Source organism: Penaeus japonicus, unplaced genomic scaffold (assembly GCF_977035675.1).
Source record: "Penaeus japonicus unplaced genomic scaffold, GWHDUDI00000001_assembly GWHDUDI00000005, whole genome shotgun sequence".
Lineage (NCBI taxonomy): Eukaryota > Metazoa > Arthropoda > Malacostraca > Decapoda > Penaeidae > Penaeus > Penaeus japonicus.
Window position 1 is genome coordinate 21968284 of NW_028234407.1, and position 21669 is coordinate 21989952.

General features: G+C 37.5%; 1 long non-coding RNA gene across 1 annotated transcript; it reads left to right on the top strand.

Moving 5' to 3' along the window:
• The first annotated feature begins 19204 nt into the window (after positions 1 to 19204).
• LOC147471816 (uncharacterized) lies at positions 19205 to 20116 on the top strand. The gene is made up of 2 exons (XR_015191039.1): positions 19205 to 19508; positions 19618 to 20116. It is a non-coding gene; the product is annotated as an uncharacterized LOC147471816 (long non-coding RNA).
• Positions 20117 to 21669: the final 1553 nt, after the last annotated feature.

The following is a 21669-nucleotide window of genomic DNA, read 5'->3' on the forward strand; positions in this document are numbered from 1 at the left end:
ATTTGTATTTGTATGTGTGTATACACACACACACACCCCTCTTCACTTGGCGTGATGCTTTGTTCGTAACAATAAACATTTAGAGCCAATTACTAGTTTCCCTGCCCCTACCAGTTAACTGTAAACTCACTGTAATGGACTTCCTAAAGGTTTGGATGGGATGTTACGTGAAGTGCTCGCATGGGCGAAAGTAGACGATGGCAAGAGCTATCTATTATGGGAAAACAACTTAACACAGGTGGAGAGTGGACAGCAATCAAGCAGTTACAAGGGGTCTTGAGTGATGATCTTGTAGAGCACTAAAGGAAAGCAAGAGAGCGCGGGACCAAGCACACATTCATATGTAAGAAGTGGATTAAAACTTTTGTAGAGGCAAAACAGAGAGCGAGATTAAGGACGTGCCAGACTTGCTTAACTTAAGGTAATACACTGTGACCTGTGGCAAACAATACACGTGGATCGAACTATAAAGAGGTTGTACTGCGTGTATTATACAGCGTACAGAAGAACAATTTTGTAATATATAATGAATTGAGATGGTAATGGCAAAAGACAATGTATGGCATGTTAACGGGTTACACGCTTTCATACCCCAGAAGGATTCTACAATAGGGCAGGTCGATTTTCAGCTTTTTTGGCAAATGATCATATATGTGATGGATTAATTTGTAAGAGATAAGACTTTCAGGATCCCAGAACTAGGGTAACATGTCAGGAAGTTGAGATAAATTGAAAACATCTGAGATATAGATACAGATAGATATATAGATAGATAGCAAAACTGTAAAATATATTTTATATATATCCTCAAGAGTTAAAAACCCATTATGTCTGTCTATGAGCACTGTATTTTGTAATAATCTAGTACAATCAATTAATATCCTTGGTTTTATTGATTCAGATATTTTTTTTTCCTCTCTTTCACTTTTCATTTACATATCCCCAAGACTTTCAATTATATGAATTTTGTAGTTAGAAGCTCTTTTACAATATATATTATCCTTTTTCCATTATTTTATTATTTGCGTTTAAAACATGGGTTATGAGTGATAATTCACTCATAACCCATGAGTGAAAAATAATTTTCTGATTTTTTTTTTTTTTTTTTTTGTATATCTCTTTATTTTTATAAACAAATTACATTAACAAATGTCAAGGAGGTAATCAATAAGATCAAAAGAGTTTAGTATGCATTATAAGACAACAATAAAATTAAAGTGTACAGAAAATCAAATGCACAACAAAGCCGTTAACTTGCATTAGAACTAAAAAAATTTGCAAAAATTGTTGCAATACCACTGAGAAATCACTTTAAGACAGATAGATACGCCAGATGTTTGTCAAGTTTACAGTTTTAATAAAACAACAAAATATTATATTTACTGATTAAACAAACAATAGTTTAGCACTGTATAGCACACAGGATGCAAGAAATCAATACATATATATAAATGGTTTAGATAGATACTATAGATATGAGTTATTCAAAACTGGCTTTGAGACTTTATTTTTCATAACATAATATACAAGTAGTACTTATAACATATAAAAAAGCGTTACTTTTTCTTCAACTTTTTAGCCGTCTGGTAGCTCAATGGTAGCGTGTCGACTTCACATTCCCGTGGTTGGCAGATTGAGTCCCGCCCAAACTCGTGAGTTTCCATTGTCACCTGGCGGTTACTGGCTCAGATCGAGTCAACACTCGTTGGCACATTATCTCACGAGTCAGCACACGCTGACACAGGCGAGCTCGCCTCAGTGAAGACAAGGCATAGCATCTGCTCCGCAAATCTGGCTTATCCTTAGCTTCATCTCTTTCTATATCCATAGTGTCTCTTACTGTACCATTTATCTAAACATTACCTTGTTGGCATTTGCTCTCCATGCAGTGATGACATTTGGTTCATTCCGCTCACCTGAAACATTGAATTTATTATTTCACTACACTTTCTTGTAAATTTTCAATTTTCTTTACCATGTATGTGCTTATGCTCGTCATAAAAAAGAAAAAAAAATACTTGTTTACATATATCTATAATTATTGTAGTAAAGGGTAATGGACTGGCACATTAATAAAAGCCAAACTCCAATTTAATTGATCACAGACTATCGATACATTTAAAATCTTATAGGTGAGGCTATGCTTGTCATACATGATCAATATCTTCCTCTGTATAGACAGACAGACAGATATATAAATATATATAAATATGTATTTATGTGTGTATATATGTATATGTATACATGTATATGTGTGCATAAATATACATAAATATATATATATATATATATATATATATATATATATATATATATCATTATATATATATTTATATATACATACACATATATATATAAATATATATATATATATTTATATTTATATATATAGTGTATATATGTATATATATATATATATATATATATATATATATATATATATATATATATATATATATGTGGTATAACGCGTAAAACACAGTGTCACGCAGACATATACCACATGTTGGGTACTTTGACCATTTGTCTACACCCCACTTCCATGGGAAAATCACAGTGCCACGCAAACATATATCACATGTGGGTACTTGACCATTTGTCCACAGCCCATTTCACGCCTCGTTGGCCGTTATCGGTCGACCTGAGATGTCTTTCCCAGGCTCAGCAAAATAGTGAACAACGAAGTGTTGTGGTTTTGGTAGGCGTGTCCTACATCTAAAGAAATAACTTCATTGGCCTAGTACTGTGTTGAAGGGGCGTGTATAGTGTGAAAAAGGACCAATGAAGAGAAAATAAGGAGATGAATAACATAGAATAACCAATGAAAGAAAAGTACCGAGAAGAGCTGAAAGCCAGGAACGCAAAAGTTAGGCACTCGGTGAACAGACCCGACCCTAGGCGCATCTGAACCTGTAACTCGGTGAGTCGCTCGAATAATTCTTAGACAGATCTCCCAAACATATAGTAGACACAATCTAGAACCAAAGGCTTGCTCAGTATAGAGTAAGTAAATAAATATTGAAGTGGAAGCATTCTTTCACTGTTCCTTTTATAATCTATCTATTAAGCATAAGAGATCTGACACTCTATAAAAGTCAGTGGTGGCAGAATACCGTTTAATTGTGGAGTATTTAATCTTAACTGATTAAAGTAAAAAATTCATGTTATAATATGAGTGAATATCAACGGTAACGCAGAAATACCACAGTGGTGGCCTGCGGCGGGATAGCTCCACGGAATCCTTCACGCCTAATTTGGTTCTTATTTTAATAAAATATTTAAGAAAATATAAATAATAATTACAAATAATTATTAAGAATCGAAATTATCACTGCTACTTGGGAGATTTGTGAACCTTTTTGTGAATATATATTTAGTTAAGATAAGTGCTTGCATTAATGGAATATATGAAATATACTGAATAAATGAAAATATATCTGACATTTGAACATATAAGTTTTGAGTCATGAATCATATCATGTTATATTCTTTAAGTATTTCATACATATAATTGCATGTTATTTTAAAATATCGCATGACATACGTATACAGTGCTCCAACATTTATCTAAAACATATATGTATCTATATAAGTTAATACATTGAAAGTACTACTTTAGTGAACTGTGATACAGTGATTTCTCTTGATATAAATGTGAGTTACCAAGTTAAAGGTTACATACTACGAAAACTGCGATCAAAAGTGAGAAGAGTAGCCGCTAGTTGGGAAACAACCCGCTAGTGTAAAAATAAAGCTCAGTGCTCATAGTGAAAATATATATAAATAATATATATATATATATATATATATAAAATAAGACAAGCTATGTCCGCTAGTGATAAAAAATATAGTCGCTAGCGTAATTAAAAATATGCTCAGTGCTCATAGTGAAAATATATATAAATAATATATATATATAAAATAAGACAAGCTATGTCCGCTAGTGATAAAAAATATAGTCGCTAGCGTAATTAAAAATATGCTCAGTGCTCATAGTGAAAATATATATAAAAAATAAGACAAGCTATGTCCGCTAGTGATAAAAAAGATTATAGTAGCTAGTGTAATTAAATCTATGCTCAGTGCTCATGCTAGTATGAACTTTTAAGTTCGCTAGGAAAAGAAAAAAGAAAAGAATCAAACAACCAAATACTTCGTAAAAATAGATCAGTGATAGGTGTATATCCACTATCGCGAAAAAAAAAAAAAAAAAAAAAAGGTATACTCTGAAACTGTCACTCACAACTATTGAGGACTTAATTCCCACATAAAAATAATAATATAAAAGGCCGTGTATTTTGTCATTAGTTAACACCATAAGAGGAACTAACTCTTACACTGGTCAGAATATTTATTTGTGCCAAGGTAAAAAAAAAAAAAAAAAAAAAAAAATATCACATTTTTGGTGTGACAATAATAATAATAATATCTTAACAATTACCTGCTGAGGTAATCAATTAGATTGCTTAAGGGAATAAATAAATAAATAAATAAAACTTAAGCAAATCAAAGACAAAAAGAGATAGCTCTTCAGTGACTGGTTTATAGTAGGATAACAAAGCCAAGGATCCATTAACGAAAAGTCTAGAGGCTGCCAAAGGGTACATAACAACACATACAAAATGCCAAATACAGGTCGGGCTAATGGCGGCGACGGAGACGCGCCGAGAGACGTGGCTCAAATTTGTAAGAGTTTTTCGGATAAGTTAAATAGAAAGGAAATGGATAGATTAGAGAAGACCATTGATATTCCATATTTTGTTTCTAATGGAATTGACAAACATCCATCCGTGTCACAGACAGTCTGTCCCGACGCGAGTAGCTGGATTGCTATCATAGAGAAAAGATGCCAACGATCGGAATGGACCGATGAAGGACTTATAAGTGTGGTAGTTAAATATTCACTTGGCAGAGCAGCTGATGCAGTCCAGTTATGTAAAGATGTGCACCCAAATGATTGGTCTAAATTCAAAAAGCTTTTCCTGAAGTACTTCCCTACATCCTCTTCCTTGGATAGTATTCTAACAGAGATAGAGACAAAAACTAAGGGCGTAGAGGAAAGCTTGGAGGAATTTAATGTAAGGCTCCAAGTCCTTGTAGCAAAGGCTATTATGTTAAAACCTGAGCTAGAGTCTACTGTTCGCTATATAGCGGCAAGGCGCTTCGCAAAGGCCTTTCCACCAAAGTTTCTCAATAAATTGACTGATGAGCATTATTCTGACTTTAGTGTGCTTTTAGAAAGTGGATTACAGTACATAAAGGAACATCCTAACACTGAATGGTTGCATAACAACCAGGAAAGTGAGAAGAAAGTTCGGATTAATGCTCTGCCTTCTAAATCTAATGAAAACCATAATACAGAGCATGATGACCAGAGTAAAATCAATAGGCAGGCACATACACATAAACACGAACGTCCACGACATTGGCAAGATGGCCCTCAGCCATCAACATCCTCCTTCAGGGGACGTGTACACAAGAGAAAACTGCCCTACTGTACAATCTGTAAAAAGGCAGGTCATGCTACTGATGTATGTTACCATCGCAGAGGGCGAGGACCAGGGCATTCTCAGCAGAATGCCTGGTGTAATTGTTGTAACTCGGGTTATGGTAAGGAAAGGAAATCAGCTAGGTTTTCTAACTCTACTTCTAGACGGTCCACATGGAACCCTAGAAGGAAGGCAAACCGACCAGTAAATCAGTCGGGAAACGAGAACAGCCATGCCAGAAATCAGGGAACATAACGAGAACCGAAACAACAGACTGTCAAATTCAGGAAGTGTTAGTGCAAGTTGCAGGTGCTACTAGGTTCAATAGTAAAGGATTAATAGTTCTTAATGCAATAGTAGAAGGTAGTGAAAGAAATCTGTTGTTTGATACAGGGGCTGAGATATCCTTAGTGCATAGATCCATAGTGCCGGACACAAAAGTAAGAGACTACACAAAAACAAATGTTAGTGTCCATCTAGCGGATGGATCTATGTTACAGCATTATGGATTAGTTCTTTTAGAAATGAAGCTGGCTAGAATTTCAGTAAAACATCATTGTTGTGTTGTAAAGAATGTAAAACTACCCACAGAAATATTGCTAGGGTCAGATTTTATTCTATCACATATGGTAGAATTTTGTTCGAAGCCTTTTGAAATGCACATAAACAGAGAGAGGATACCAGCAAGGCTCATACCATCTAATTCGTTAGAGCCAGTTATATCGACCCTGCCAGCGGAAATAAGTGAAACTATAGGAGACAAATTAGGAAATTCTGTAGACGATATGCCTGAAGAAAGGGACTTTGAAGATGAGGATGATTCTAAAGCCTTGTCGGCATGCTTTGCAGAGTCTCAGTGTGTTGACGGGTTTTCAGGGGGTACTGTTGGAATGGTGGTTAAAAACTGTCATAATAGAGGAGACATGGAAGATGATTTATCAGGGCTATTCACACCAAGGGAACATGTTGCAAATAGCAATTTGTTAAATATGGGGATTGTAAAATTAGTTAAGAACCAGGATAATGATTATTGGTTTAAGGTTCCCTATTTAAATGTCAAACCAGAGACAGTGGAAATACTATCTGATCACCCCGTTGGTGATGTGACAATATTAGATGAAATGCCCTTAGCAAGCAATAAATCAACGGTCATGATAGGAGCTATGACACAGTCCTCTAGGAGGGATAGGTTGAGAGATCAAGTGGACACTTTGTTCCCCGATCTCTTGAGCAAGGAAAATCAAACATTAAAAGAACTGGTAATTAAGTATGATCAAGCATTCTCGCTCAAAGATGAACCTCTTACTGTAGCAACACATTTCTTTCATGAGATTCGCACAGTAGGACCACCAGTTTATAAGAGACCATACCCCATTCCAGCAAAGTATCGAGAGGAAATCAAAGCCCAGGTAGAGGACATGTTAGAAAAAGGCATAATTAGGCCTTCTAGGTCACCTTACAACAGTCCTCTTGTCCCTGTGGTTAAAACCCATTCCCGACGGGGGAATTCTAGCCTTGAATGTCCAAATGCCGGGGCGTTCGAATTATTAGGCCTAAATCAATTGAATGGCCGGCACAATACTGTGCCGCCCGGCAACTGGGCTTTTGAATGCGCGGTACACATGCTGTACCACCCGTCCTGTGTGGGTTAAGGACAAAACTCTTCGATTATGTTTAGATTTCCGTGCCCTGAATAAGGTGATCGAGGATGATCGCTATCCCTTGCCGAATATTGACTCTATTTTAAGAAGTTTAGGTAAGTAGAATTTTCTCGTCATTAGATATGCGTCAGGGCTATCACCAGATTCCTCTAACAGCCAAAAGCTGTGTAAAAACAGCATTCTCAACACCTGATGGCCATTATGAGTTTACTTCTCTACCTTTTGGGTTGAAAGATGCTCCATCTTGTTTTCAACGAGCAATTAATCAAGCTTTAGCTGGGTTAATTGGAAGAGCAGCAATGGTGTATATGGATGACATAGTTGTCCTGGGCTCTTCTTGGGAAGAACACCTATTTAACCCATTGCGTACGGGTGTCATGACATACATGACGTAGGAGCTTTGGCCTGACGACGGGCGTCATGACGTACACGACGTTCGGGGATTTTGGATCACTGTGCTATTTTATTTTGCTATGAAAAAGGAATGAGTGATGATGGCTACTGCAGTCCTAATTACTATAATTACCGTAATGTCGTGCAAGCTTAACGTCCAAAACCTAGATGGCACCACTTTTTTCTAGCACCAGCAGGTGAGAGAGCCTTGAATGGCACCCATCCACGGCCTCTAGCATGCACTGTCTCTATAGAGCGATGGCACACACTAAGTTGATGAACCCTTGCTCTAAAGTACCGCCGATGAAGGATGTGCAAGCAGAACGAGAAGAGGAAAGTGACTCAATCCATACCCAGTGTCTAAAATGTGCTCCTGTGCCAATATGGATGTCTTTCACTGTGGCACTCACAGTCACAAGCACAGGTTTCATTCCTCTTCCCTACCTCTTCTTGTTATCTTTATTGTAGGTGGTTTTATGTTTCGTATTCGTTCATGACAGCACAAAAACACGAAAAAATAAAGTTGCCTTTTGTCCTCCCATAAAACAGCAATACTTCTATCACATTGAGTATAAAGAAAATAATGAGCTAATATGGATAACATACTACAATTTTAGTCAACTGCAGCACTGATAGAACCTGTCATACGGCACATATAAGTCTCTAAACTCAATAAAACACAAACAAAAAACAATAAAACACAAAAACCGCTCTAGTTTTACAATGAATGACTGAAAGAGATTTGGATGCTTCAAATTATATTGCTTCAAGTGGTCTCTCTCTAAAATAAAACCTATCCTGGAGGCTGGGCAAGCAAATTTATCTCCGTCTGCAATGGGTTAACCTTGAAGATATCCTTGAAAGACTGGTGCATAGTAACCTTTCATTGAAGCTGGAAAAATGTAGCTTTTTCCAGAAAGAAGTGAAAATATTTTATTATATATATATATAATATATATATATATATATTTATATTTATATATATATATATTTATATTTATATATATATATATTTATATTTATATTTATATATATATATATATATATAAAAATAAGACAAGCTATGTCCGCTAGTGATAAAAAATATAGTCGCTAGCGTAATTAAAAATATGCTCAGTGCTCATAGTGAAAATATATATAAAATAAGACAAGCTATGTCCGCTAGTGATGAAAAAAATTATAGTCGCTAGTGTAATTAAATCTATGCTCAGTGCTCATAGTGAATATATATATAGATAATATATATATATATATAATAAGACAAGCTATGTCCGCTAGTGATAAAAAAAATTATAGTCGCTAGTGTAATTAAATCTATGCTCAGTGCTCATAGTGAAAAAATATATAAAATAAGACAAGCTATGTCCGCTAGTGATAAAAAATATAGTCGCTAGCGTAATTAAAAATATGCTCAGTGCTCATAGTGAAAATATATATAAAATAAGACAAGCTATGTCCGCTAGTGATAAAAAAGATTATAGTAGCTAGTGTAATTAAATCTATGCTCAGTGCTCATAGTGAAAATATATATAAAATAAGACAAGCTATGTCCGCTAGTGATAAAAAAGATTATAGTCGCTAGTGTAATTAAATCTATGCTCAGTGCTCATAGTGAATATATATATAGATAATATATATATATATATAGTAAGACAAGCTATGTCCGCTAGTGATAAAAAAGATTATAGTAGCTATAGTAATTTAATCTATGCTCAGTGCTCATAGTGAAAATATATATAAAATAAGACAAGCTATGTCCGCTAGTGATAAAAAAGATTATAGTAGCTAGTGTAATTAAATCTATGCTCAGTGCTCATGCTAGTATGAACTTTTAAGTTCGCCAGGAAAAAAAAAAAAAAATATCACATTTTTGGTGTGACAATAATAATAATAAAATTGCTACTCGCTCTGGAGTCCTATCTCGAGCCCTGGGTCAACAGAGGATGGTGACAGGAGAAGCCAGTTAGGTGGACGCACTTAAATCTGTTCCTCACATGTCTACCACAAACAAAAAAAAAAAAAAAGAAAAAAGGAAAGAATCAACGCAGAAATACCACATATATATATATATAGATATATATATATATAAAATAAGACAAGCTATGTCCGCTAGTGATAAAAAAAAATTATAGTAGCTAGTGTAATTAAATCTATGCTCAGTGCTCATAGTGAAAATATATATAAAATAAGACAAGCTATGTCCGCTAGTGATAAAAAAGATTATAGTAGCTAGTGTAATTAAATCTATGCTCAGTGCTCATGCTAGTATGAACTTTTAAGTTCGCCAGGAAAAAAAAAAAAAAATTATAGGAGCTAGTGTAATTAAATCTATGCTCAGTGCTCATAGTGAAAATATATATAAAATAAGACAAGCTATGTCCGCTAGTGATAAAAAAGATTATAGTAGCTAGTGTAATTAAATCTATGCTCAGTGCTCATAGTGAAAATATATATAAAATAAGACAAGCTATGTCCGCTAGTGATAAAAAAGATTATAGTAGCTAGTGTAATTAAATCTATGCTCAGTGCTCATAGTGAAAATATATATAAATAATATATATATATATTTATATATATATATATATATAAAATAAGACAAGCTATGTCCGCTAGTGATAAAAAAAAATTATAGTAGCTAGTGTAATTAAATCTATGCTCAGTGCTCATAGTGAAAATATATATAAAATAAGACAAGCTATGTCCGCTAGTGATAAAAAAGATTATAGTAGCTAGTGTAATTAAATCTATGCTCAGTGCTCATAGTGAAAATATATATAAAATAAGACAAGCTATGTCCGCTAGTGATAAAAAAGATTATAGTAGCTAGTGTAATTAAATCTATGCTCAGTGCTCATAGTGAAAATATATATAAAATAAGACAAGCTATGTCCGCTAGTGATAAAAAATATAGTCGCTAGCGTAATTAAAAATATGCTCAGTGCTCATAGTGAAAATATATATAAAATAAGACAAGCTATGTCCGCTAGTGATAAAAAATATAGTCGCTAGCGTAATTAAAAATATGCTCAGTGCTCATAGTGAAAATATATATAAATAATATATAATAATAATAATAAAATTGCTACTCGCTCTGGAGTCCTATCTCGAGCCCTGGGTCAACAGAGGATGGTGACAGGAGAAGCCAGTTAGGTGGACGCACTTAAATCTGTTCCTCACATGTCTACCACAAACAAAAAAAAAAACAAAAAAAAAAAATCACTTAAGTAGATACGAAGCATGTGGCCATGCTCAAATCTACCATATCGCATGTAACAGTATGTTAACACCAATATTAGCGGCTAGTGTGATGTCCTTGCCTTTCATGTCTTTAGTGCTAGCCACACTGAGGACCTGATTCGGCAAGCGGGCACAATAGTTTGCCTATAATGCATTGTACTATGCTGCTCTGTTAAGTTGGCCTCATGATCTCGGCATTGGCTATGCTGGGGCCATGAGTGACCAACTAACAAGATTTAGATAATATTAGGTACTCACAAGGACACGAGTCATTAATAATAATGGCTTAAGATAAAATTAAGTAATGATATTTAATAAGTGTGACGCGAGTCATTAGTAATAAGGACTCAAGATATAGGCTTGTTAATTATAGCTTCATAAGCTGCCTTTATGTTCTGCTCTTAAGGTCACTCTTTCTATAAAGTACTTAGTGTCCATATCACTGAGATTACACAGATGATCAAGACTATTTAAATGTCTTACGATTATGGTATATATTCATATATTAGCTTCTAGACACATCAAGCACTAGGTTCATTACCAATTCTTCATGGGTTAAGTTTCCAAGTACAGTGCACTTTGAAGGACATGTTCATGTTGACTTACTCTATGCTACTTGCCAATCTGGAGTATTGTGCTTTGTAGGGAGACTTCTGCTTAATGTTTCGAGCGCCCCGAGTACCTTATGTTCAGTTATGTCCTTTTGTCCCTGCTCACTGCCTGGGAATATTCTTTGCCATTTTCTGCCGTATCCTTGCTGTTGCAGATACTGATATGGCAGAATGCTGACGTCCAGATAAGTGATAGACTTCCTGCTCCCTGATGACTCTGCCGAGTATTTGGATGGTGCCAGAGGAATTTTATCTTCTGCCCACAAAGCTGCCGTCCGCCCAGTAGCAGAGGAGCCGCGTCGTCATGGCTAGTGACCTGCTCGTACAAGAGGATTCCATCGTGCCTGATGTTCTGGTGCCAGAGGATCTTCTGATTATGGAGCTGACGTTACCACATTAGTGCGGGTCTTTCTGCCCTGATGTCCGGGAACCATTGGAAGCTGACGTCTGTCTGGAGATGGCAATATGATTGGAGCATAAACAGCCATGTCGGGGATCCCAGCTTGCTGATATAAAAAACGTGTCAAGTAATTTAACGATGTGGCTGTCTACATACAATGGCACGGCCCCATGGACCACCTCAGCATTATCATCTGTAGTGTTCATACCTTACTTACTTAGTGATTGCATTGCTGAATACAAGGAAGGTTTTTCACCTCGGCAGCCCAATGTCATGGGAGGAATTATATTTCTGTGCATATACGCGGTTGTACTCTCTTATGATTGAGGGCGTGAGTTTTTTTTTTCCATTATCCAGCAGCAATACAGAAGGGAGATCTGTAACTAAGTTTTGTTCTCTATTTCGTGTGGCACATGAATCTTAACTAAGGAGGGTCTGTGGTCTAACGCGTGAAACAAGTGTCACGCAGACATATACCACATGTTGGGTACTTTGACCATTTGTCTACACCCCACTTCCATGGGAAAATCACAGTGCCACGCAAACATATATCACATGTGGGTACTTGACCATTTGTCCACAGCCCATTTCACGCCTCGTTGGCCGTTATCGGTCGACCTGAGATGTCTTTCCCAGGCTCAGCAAAATAGTGAACAACGAAGTGTTGTGGTTTTGGTAGGCGTGTCCTACATCTAAAGAAATAACTTCATTGGCCTAGTACTGTGTTGAAGGGGCGTGTATAGTGTGAAAAAGGACCAATGAAGAGAAAATAAGGAGATGAATAACATAGAATAACCAATGAAAGAAAAGTACCGAGAAGAGCTGAAAGCCAGGAACGCAAAAGTTAGGCACTCGGTGAACAGACCCGACCCTAGGCGCATCTGAACCTGTAACTCGGTGAGTCACTCGAATAATTCTTAGACAGATCTCCCAAACATATAGTAGACACAATCTAGAACCAAAGGCTTGCTCAGTATAGAGTAAGTAAATAAATATTGAAGTGGAAGCATTCTTTCACTGTTCCTTTTATAATCTATCTATTAAGCATAAGAGATCTGACACTCTATAAAAGTCAGTGGTGGCAGAATACCGTTTAATTGTGGAGTATTTAATCTTAACTGATTAAAGTAAAAAATTCATGTTATAATATGAGTGAATATCAACGGTAACGCAGAAATACCACAGTGGTGGCCTGCGGCGGGATAGCTCCACGGAATCCTTCACGCCTAATTTGGTTCTTATTTTAATAAAATATTTAAGAAAATATAAATAATAATTACAAATAATTATTAAGAATCGAAATTATCACTACTACTTGGGAGATTTGTGAACCTTTTTGTGAATATATATTTAGTTAAGATAAGTGCTTGCATTAATGGAATATATGAAATATACTGAATAAATGAAAATATATCTGACATTTGAACATATAAGTTTTGAGTCATGAATCATATCATGTTATATTCTTTAAGTATTTCATACATATAATTGCATGTTATTTTAAAATATTGCATGACATACGTATACAGTGCTTCAACATTTATCTAAAACATATATGTATCTATATAAGTTAATACATTGAAAGTACTACTTTAGTGAACTGTGATACAGTGATTTCTCTTGATATAAATGTGAGTTACCAAGTTAAAGGTTACATACTACGAAAACTGCGATCAAAAGTGAGAAGAGTAGCCGCTAGTTGGGAAACAACCCGCTAGTGTAAAAATAAAGCTCAGTGCTCATAGTGAAAATATATATAAATAATATATATATATATATATATATATAAAATAAGACAAGCTATGTCCGCTAGTGATAAAAAATATAGTCGCTAGCGTAATTAAAAATATGCTCAGTGCTCATAGTGAAAATATATATAAATAATATATATATATAAAATAAGACAAGCTATGTCCGCTAGTGATAAAAAATATAGTCGCTAGCGTAATTAAAAATATGCTCAGTGCTCATAGTGAAAATATATATAAAAAATAAGACAAGCTATGTCCGCTAGTGATAAAAAAGATTATAGTAGCTAGTGTAATTAAATCTATGCTCAGTGCTCATGCTAGTATGAACTTTTAAGTTCGCTAGGAAAAGAAAAAAGAAAAGAATCAAACAACCAAATACTTCGTAAAAATAGATCAGTGATAGGTGTATATCCACTATCGCAAAAAAAAAAAAAAAAAAAAAAAGGTATACTCTGAAACTGTCACTCACAACTATTGAGGACTTAATTCCCACATAAAAATAATAATATAAAAGGCCGTGTATTTTGTCATTAGTTAACACCATAAGAGGAACTAACTCTTACACTGGTCAGAATATTTATTTGTGCCAAGGTGAAAAAAAAATAAAAAAAAAAAAAAAAAATATCACATTTTTGGTGTGACAATAATAATAATAATATCTTAACAATTACCTGCTGAGGTAATCAATTAGATTGCTTAAGGGAATAAATAAATAAATAAATAAAACTTAAGCAAATCAAAGACAAAAAGAGATAGCTCTTCAGTGACTGGTTTATAGTAGGATAACAAAGCCAAGGATCCATTAACGAAAAGTCTAGAGGCTGCCAAAGGGTACATAACAACACATACAAAATGCCAAATACAGGTCGGGCTAATGGCGGCGACGGAGACGCGCCGAGAGACGTGGCTCAAATTTGTAAGAGTTTTTCGGATAAGTTAAATAGAAAGGAAATGGATAGATTAGAGAAGACCTTTGATATTCCATATTTTGTTTCTAATGGAATTGACAAACATCCATCCGTGTCACAGACAGTCTGTCCCGACGCGAGTAGCTGGATTGCTATCATAGAGAAAAGATGCCAACGATCGGAATGGACCGATGAAGGACTTATAAGTGTGGTAGTTAAATATTCACTTGGCAGAGCAGCTGATGCAGTCCAGTTATTTAAAGATGTGCACCCAAATGATTGGTCTAAATTCAAAAAGCTTTTCCTGAAGTACTTCCCTACATCCTCTTCCTTGGATAGTATTCTAACAGAGATAGAGACAAAAACTAAGGGCGTAGAGGAAAGCTTGGAGGAATTTAATGTAAGGCTCCAAGTCCTTGTAGCAAAGGCTATTATGTTAAAACTGAGCTAGAGTCTACTGTTCGCTATATAGCGGCAAGGCGCTTCGCAAAGGCCTTTCCACCAAAGTTTCTCAATAAATTGACTGATGAGCATTATTCTGACTTTAGTGTGCTTTTAGAAAGTGGATTACAGTACATAAAGGAACATCCTAACACTGAATGGTTGCATAACAACCAGGAAAGTGAGAAGAAAGTTCGGATTAATGCTCTGCCTTCTAAATCTAATGAAAACCATAATACAGAGCATGATGACCAGAGTAAAATCAATAGGCAGGCACATACACATAAACACGAACGTCCACGACATTGGCAAGATGGCCCTCAGCCATCAACATCCTCCTTCAGGGGACGTGTACACAAGAGAAAACTGCCCTACTGTACAATCTGTAAAAAGGCAGGTCATGCTACTGATGTATGTTACCATCGCAGAGGGCGAGGACCAGGGCATTCTCAGCAGAATGCCTGGTGTAATTGTTGTAACTCGGGTTATGGTAAGGAAAGGAAATCAGCTAGGTTTTCTAACTCTACTTCTAGACGGTCCACATGGAACCCTAGAAGGAAGGCAAACCGACCAGTAAATCAGTCGGGAAACGAGAACAGCCATACCAGAAATCAGGAACATAACGAGAACCGAAACAACAGACTGTCAAATTCAGGAAGTGTTAGTGCAAGTTGCAGGTGCTACTAGGTTCAATAGTAAAGGATTAATAGTTCTTAATGCAATAGTAGAAGGTAGTGAAAGAAATCTGTTGTTTGATACAGGGGCTGAGATATCCTTAGTGCATGAATCCATAGTGCCGGACACAAAAGTAAGAGACTACACAAAAACAAATGTTAGTGTCCATCTAGCAGATGGATCTATGTTACAGCATTATGGATTAGTTCTTTTGGAAATGAAGCTGGCTAGAATTTCAGTAAAACATCATTGTTTTGTTGTAAAGAATGTAAAACTACCCACAGAAATATTGCTAGGGTCAGATTTTATTCTATCACATATGGTAGAATTTTGTTTGAAGCCTTTTGAAATGCACATAAACAGAGAGAGGATACCAGCAAGGCTCATACCATCTAATTCTTTAGAGCCAGTTATATCGACCCTGCCAGCGGAAATAAGTGAAACTATAGGAGACAAATTAGGAAATTCTGTAGACGATATGCCTGAAGAAAGGGACTTTGAAGATGAAGATGATTCTAAAGCCTTGTCGGCATGCTTTGCAGAGTCTCAGTGTGTTGACGGGTTTTCAGGGGGTACTGTTGGAATGGTGGTTAAAAACTGTCATAATAGAGGAGACATGGAAGATGGTTTATTAGGGCTATTCACACCAAGGGAACATGTTGCAAATAGCAATTTGTTAAATATGGGGATTGTAAAATTAGTTAAGAACCAGGATAATGATTATTGGTTTAAGGTTCCCTATTTAAATGTCAAACCAGAGACAGTGGAAATACTATCTGATCACCCCGTTGGTGATGTGACAATATTAGATGAAATGCCCTTAGCAAGCAATAAATCAACGGTCATGATAGGAGCTATGACACAGTCCTCTAGGAGGGATAGGTTGAGAGATCAAGTGGACACTTTGTTCCCCGATCTCTTGAGCAAGGAAAATCAAACATTAAAAGAACTGGTCATTAAGTATGATCAAGCATTCTCGCTCAAAGATGAACCTCTTACTGTAGCAACACATTTCTTTCATGAGATTCGCACAGTAGGACCACCAGTTTATAAGAGACCATACCCCATTCCAGCAAAGTATCGAGAGGAAATCAAAGCCCAGGTAGAGGACATGTTAGAAAAAGGCATAATTAGGCCTTCTAGGTCACCTTACAACAGTCCTCTTGTCCCTGTGGTTAACAAACCCATTCCGAGGGGCCCCCCCTGCCCCCCCCCCCCCCCCCCCCCCCCCCCCCCCACCCCCCCCCCCCCCCCCCCCCCCCACCCCCCCCCCCCCCCCCCCCCCCCCCCACCCCCCCCCCCCCCCCCCCCCCACCCCCCCTCCCACAATGCCGGGGCGTTCGAATTATTAGGCCTAAATCAATTGAATGGCCGGCACAATACTGTGCCGCCCGGCAACTGGGCTTTTGAATGCGCGGTACACATGCTGTACCACCCGTCCTGTGTGGGTTAAGGACAAAACTCTTCGATTATGTTTAGATTTCCGTGCCCTGAATAAGGTGATCGAGGATGATCGCTATCCCTTGCCGAATATTGACTCTATTTTAAGAAGTTTAGGTAAGTAGAATTTTCTCGTCATTAGATATGCGTCAGGGCTATCACCAGATTCCTCTAACAGCCAAAAGCTGTGTAAAAACAGCATTCTCAACACCTGATGGCCATTATGAGTTTACTTCTCTACCTTTTGGGTTGAAAGATGCTCCATCTTGTTTTCAACGAGCAATTAATCAAGCTTTAGCTGGGTTAATTGGAAGAGCAGCAATGGTGTATATGGATGACATAGTTGTCCTGGGCTCTTCTTGGGAAGAACACCTATTTAACCCATTGCGTACGGGTGTCATGACATACATGACGTAGGAGCTTTGGCCTGACGACGGGCGTCATGACGTACACGACGTTCGGGGATTTTGGATCACTGTGCTATTTTATTTTGCTATGAAAAAGGAATGAGTGATGATGGCTACTGCAGTCCTAATTACTATAATTACCGTAATGTCGTGCAAGCTTAACGTCCAAAACCTAGATGGCACCACTTTTTTCTAGCACCAGCAGGTGAGAGAGCCTTGAATGGCACCCATCCACGGCCTCTAGCATGCACTGTCTCTATAGAGCGATGGCACACACTAAGTTGATGAACCCTTGCTCTAAAGTACCGCCGATGAAGGATGTGCAAGCAGAACGAGAAGAGGAAAGTGACTCAATCCATACCCAGTGTCTAAAATGTGCTCCTGTGCCAATATGGATGTCTTTCACTGTGGCACTCACAGTCACAAGCACAGGTTCATTCCTCTTCCCTACCTCTTCTTGTTATCTTTATTGTAGGTGGTTTTATGTTTCGTATTCGTTCATGACAGCACAAAAACACGAAAAAATAAAGTTGCCTTTTGTCCTCCCATAAAACAGCAATACTTCTATCACATTGAGTATAAAGAAAATAATGAGCTAATATGGATAACATACTACAATTTTAGTCAACTGCAGCACTGATAGAACCTGTCATACGGCACATATAAGTCTCTAAACTCAATAAAACACACAAAAAAATAAAACACAAAAACCGCTCTAGTTTTACAATGAATGACTGAAAGAGATTTGGATGCTTCAAATTATATTGCTTCAAGTGGTCTCTCTCTAAAATAAAACCTATCCTGGAGGCTGGGCAAGCAAATTTATCTCCGTCTGCAATGGGTTAACCTTGAAGATATCCTTGAAAGACTGGTGCATAGTAACCTTTCATTGAAGCTGGAAAAATGTAGCTTTTTCCAGAAAGAAGTAAAATATCTGGGGCATGTAATCTCCAGCAAGGGTATCAGACCTCAAGCTGAGAAGCTTGAGGCACTAAAGAACTTCCCTAAACCAGTAGTACTAAAGGAATTGCAGTCATTCCTTGGACTTGCAAATTAATACCGTAAATTCATTTACAACTTTGCACTAATAGCTAAGCCACTGACTGACATGACAAAGGGTTCTCGTAAACAAAGCAATCGTAAGATTGTCCTGAATTGGTCTGAAGATGGGGTGAGAGCATTTAACACTCTTAAAGATTTACTCACTGAAGAAGTGACTCTGTCATACCCCGACTTTGATAAAAACCTTTGTTTTAAATACTGATGCTAGTGAATTTGCTATTGGGGGAGTACTCCAGCAGCATGATGATAAGGGGCATTTGCGACCAATAACATTTTTCAGTCGCACCCTTAATGAAAGTGAAATAAAGTATTCAACAGTAGAAAGAGAAGCCCTTGCAGTAGTTTATGGTCTCACAGTAAATCGGCCTGTCATACTGGGGTTCCCAGTAAAGGTGGCCAGTGACCATAGACCACTTGTATGGCTCTTTAACTATGCAGGACCAAATTCACGCATTTTGCGGTGGCAAAAAGCCAGGGTTGTCCAGAAAGCTACAACCTCTATTCGAAGGACCTTACCGTGTACTAGACAAAGTTAGTGATGTGGTCTATAAGCTTAGACACATTAGGTCTGGTCGTGAAATATCTGTACACTCTGACAGAATTAAAATCGAAGGGTGCATGTCATCAGACGAGAGTAATAATGTCAGAAGAGCATATCCAGTACATGAGCCAGTAAATGATAGTGACAGTGATGAAGAGCCTTCTACTCATTCTCCTGTAACAGAGAGTACATTGGGAGGTGACAAAAGTGCCGAGGCAGAGGGAGTTTTGTTAGGTGGGCCCACCAGGAATCTCCGGTCCCGAAAACATGCCACACAAGGGCACTAGAGTAGAAGGGTTGTATTAAAATGCACAGAGCCAATCCAAATCATTTGAGCAATTATACAAAAAAGACTGTGCTATGGTGGGTTGTCCCTTACGAGGTTGATACCCAGGAGATCGTTAAAGATTCCTTATAGCCATCTGAGCCAGTCCAAATCACTTGAGCAATTATACAAAAAAGACTGTGCTATGGTGGGTTGTCCCTTACGAGGTTGATGCCAGGAGATCGTTAAAGATTCCTTATAGCCATCTGAGCAGTCCAAATCACTTGAGCAATTATACAAAAAAGGACTGTGCTATGGTGGGTTGTCGCTTACGAGGTTGATACCCAGGAGATCGTTAAAGATTCCTTATAGCCATCTGAGCCAGTCCAAATCACTTGAGCAATTATACTGTACATTAAAGATTGTGCTATGGTGGGTTGTCCCTGACAAGGTTGACACCCAGAAGATCTTTAAAGATTCCTTATAGCCATCTGAGCCAGTCTAAATGACTTGAGCAATTATACATTGAAATGTACAGTGGCCACATTCTAAAATATCTGAGCAAATGGTGAGAATGTTCTGAGGAATAATTACTAGGTAAGAGCTAGCCACTAGTTTATACATAACATGCCAGACATTCGAATAATAATACACCAACAATAATAATAATAATAAAATTGCTACTCGCTCTGGAGTCCTATCTCGAGCCCTGGGTCAACAGAGGATGGTGACAGGAGAAGCCAGTTAGGTGGACGCACTTAAATCTGTTCCTCACATGTCTACCACAAACAAAAAAAAAAAAAAAAAAAATCACTTAAGTAGATACGAAGCATGTGGCCATGCTCAAATCTACCATATCGCATGTAACAGTATGTTAACACCAATATTAGCGGCTAGTGTGATGTCCTTGCCTTTCATGTCTTTAGTGCTAGCCACACTGAGGACCTGATTCGGCAAGCGGGCACAATAGTTTGCCTATAATGCATTGTACTATGCTGCTCTGTTAAGTTGGCCTCATGATCTCGGCATTGGCTATGCTGGGGCCATGAGTGACCAACTAACAAGATTTAGATAATATTAGGTACTCACAAGGACACGAGTCATTAATAATATGGCTTAAGATAAAATTAAGTAATGATATTTAATAAGTGTGACGCGAGTCATTAGTAATAAGGACTCAAGATATAGGCTTGTTAATTATAGCTTCATAAGCTGCCTTTATGTTCTGCTCTTAAGGTCACTCTTTCTATAAAGTACTTAGTGTCCATATCACTGAGATTACACAGATGATCAAGACTATTTAAATGTCTTACGATTATGGTATATATTCATATATTAGCTTCTAGACACATCAAGCACTAGGTTCATTACCAATTCTTCATGGGTTAAGTTTCCAAGTACAGTGCACTTTGAAGGACATGTTCATGTTGACTTACTCTATGCTACTTGCCAATCTGGAGTATTGTGCTTTGTAGGGAGACTTCTGCTTAATGTTTCGAGCGCACGGAGTACTTTCTGTGTAGTTATGTGCTTTTGTCCCTGCTCACTGCCTGGGAATATTCTTTGCCATTTTCTGCCGTATCCTTGCTGTTGCAGATACTGATATGGCAGAATGCTGACGTCCAGATAAGTGATAGACTGCCTGTTCCCTGATGACTCTACCAAATATTTGGATGGTGTCAGAGGAATTTTATTCCCTGGCCTCGAGGCTTCCGTCCACCCAGTAGCAGAGGAGCCGCATCGTCATGGCTAGTGACCGGCTCGTAAAAGAGGATTCTCATCTTCTTGCCTGATGTCTTGGTGCAGATGGATACTCTAATTATGGAGATGAGCAACCAGTATTGGACGTTACCACATTCGTGCGGGTCGTTTTGCCCTGATGTCCGGGAACCATTGGAAGCTGACGTCTGTCAGGGGAAGGCAATATGATTGGAGCATAAACAGCCATGTCGGGGATCCCAGCTTGCTGATATAAAAAACGTGTCAAGTAATTTAACGATGTGGCTGTCTACATACAATGGCACGGCCCCATACACCACTTCACCATTATCATCTGTAGTGTCCGTACCTTACTTACTCAGTAACTGTATTGCTGAATACTGGGAAGGTTTTTTCACCTCAACGGCCCAATGTCATGGGAGGAATTCAATTACTGTGCATGCACGGGGTTGTACTCTCTCTCCATTTTTGGGGACGTGGAGTTTTTTTCCTTATCCAGCAGCAATATAGACAGGGAGATCTGTAACTAAGTTTTGTTCTCTATTTCGTGTGGCACATGAATCTTAACTAAGGAGGGTCTGTGGTCTAACGCGTAAAATCACAGTGTCACGCAGACATATACCACATGTTGGGTACTTTGACCATTTGTCTACACCCCACTTCCATGGG